This window comes from Onychomys torridus, chromosome 1, assembly GCF_903995425.1.
Source record: "Onychomys torridus chromosome 1, mOncTor1.1, whole genome shotgun sequence".
NCBI lineage: Eukaryota > Metazoa > Chordata > Mammalia > Rodentia > Cricetidae > Onychomys > Onychomys torridus.
In genome coordinates this window covers 172,381,561-172,383,454 of record NC_050443.1, presented here as the reverse complement: position 1 = coordinate 172,383,454, position 1,894 = coordinate 172,381,561, and positions in this window count along the sequence as shown.

The window sequence follows — 1,894 nt, the reverse complement described above, 5'->3', positions numbered from 1 at the left end:
CCCACTCTGAGCGTAGCAGAGAGGCAGTCTGGCACTGGTGTTTTTAATAAAGGTCACAAGCATTCTTGACAGCATGACCTACTGATGAAGGCTGCTCATAGTTAGAGTCAGAAGGCTTCTTGGTTAATCCCACCTGTTTGGGACAGTGTATGAGTGTAGAATCCCAGAGGGGTGTGGATCTAGTCAGTGAGGACAGAAGGAAGTAGTCCTTGGAACTGTTCCCTGGCTGTGCCCCCACCCCACCCCCATCCTGAGAAGTTCCCACTGTGCAGTCAGCTGCTCACTGGCTTTTGCTAAGCCTTGACCTGTGTGCTATGCAGGGAGACAAATCAGATTTGACACAAGAAGACACAGTCCCTGGCTGCAGGGACCTGGAGTCTAGTTCAGAAGATGGACAGTTAAATGAGAAATGTCAGTGAACCTGAGGTATTTGAGAGCTGGGAATGAGGAAGTCCCAGCACGTTAGTGAGGGAAGGAGCACACATCTCAGCAGGAGGGGATTCCAAGGGCTGCAGGGAGTGCTGTCTGGGGACCTGAAGGCCTCTGCAGGGGAACCCGGGAAGTGTGGGAATAAAGGGCCTCATTCTCCCAACTGGAAGGGTATATTGCCTAGGGTGGAGAAAGGACAGGTGGATTTGAGTTCATCTGCCGCAGACCGGGGATGCTCTCCAGGACACGGAAGAGCCCACCTGAACACTTTTATGGTACTAGACTCTACTCAGGAGAAAGGGGACAAATGTAGGCTGGGGGATGATCACTTGTGAGTACCCAAAAATGCATGTGCACTGTCTGTCTCCCCAACACTGCGATTATAAGCCCACGCTGCATGGCTAGCTTTCCTTCACATTGGTTTGTGGCATCTAAGTCAGGTCCTCACACTTTCAATAGCACCTTACCAACTGAGCTGTCTCCCCAGCCCCCAAAGCTCTTTTATGAGTCACCACAAGTCCCTAACGTGGAGGACTGGACCCAGTCACCTGTGGTTCCATGTACATAGGTGAATTATACCACCACGAATCCATGGAAGGGCAGGTGCCTGCTTAATTAACTGAACTCTTGCTATGTACAGGGACTGTGATAAACATCTCATACAGCCTGTCTCGTCTAATCCTCTTAGCTTCCCTGGGAGGGAGACTTTATTGCCTCTATTAGACAGATGAGAAAATGGGTACAGAGGGAGGAGTCCACCTGCTGTAAGTCACACACCCAGCAGACAACTACCCTGGTTTTACCATACTCAGCTTCGCAGAAGGAGGTGGTGGTGGTGGGGGGGGGCACTGCAGGGTTCTGTCTCCAGCTGATTACAAACACGTCTCCAGGTTTAAATGAAGAATGCTCACCCGTGCCGGAGAATGGGAACCAGAACAAGGAAGTGGTTTTGCCACTACACCATATTTTTAAAAAGAAAGATCCGAACTGGGAAGATAGCTCAGTGGGTAAAGACCTTGCCACCGAGCCTGAGTGCAATGCCCTTGAGTCCCACACGGTAAGAGAAGAAAACCGATTCCTGCTCACTGTCTTTTATCTCTATTCCGGCTCCACAACACACCCACACATAGCCATACAAAATAAATAAAAAAACAAAACTGTAGTTTACAAATTTACTTGAAAAACAAAGAAAAATAAAAATTCAAAGCCAAGTGTGCTGGTGTGTGCTTGTAACTCCAAAGAAGGCTGCCCAGGCTGCTTAAGAGACCCTCATTTTAAAACAGAAAAACAAGAGAGGTAAAAAAAAAGTAATTGCTAATGAGAAATCACCGAGACAACATCAAAATGAGCTTTCAGGGTTGAAGGCACTGGAGATCCCCTCCACACAGTCCAGGGGAACCTGGAAGCTTGCGGCTCCCAATCCTGCCTTGCCTAGGCTGAGACTTTCAGTCAGGGAGAGCGGTCA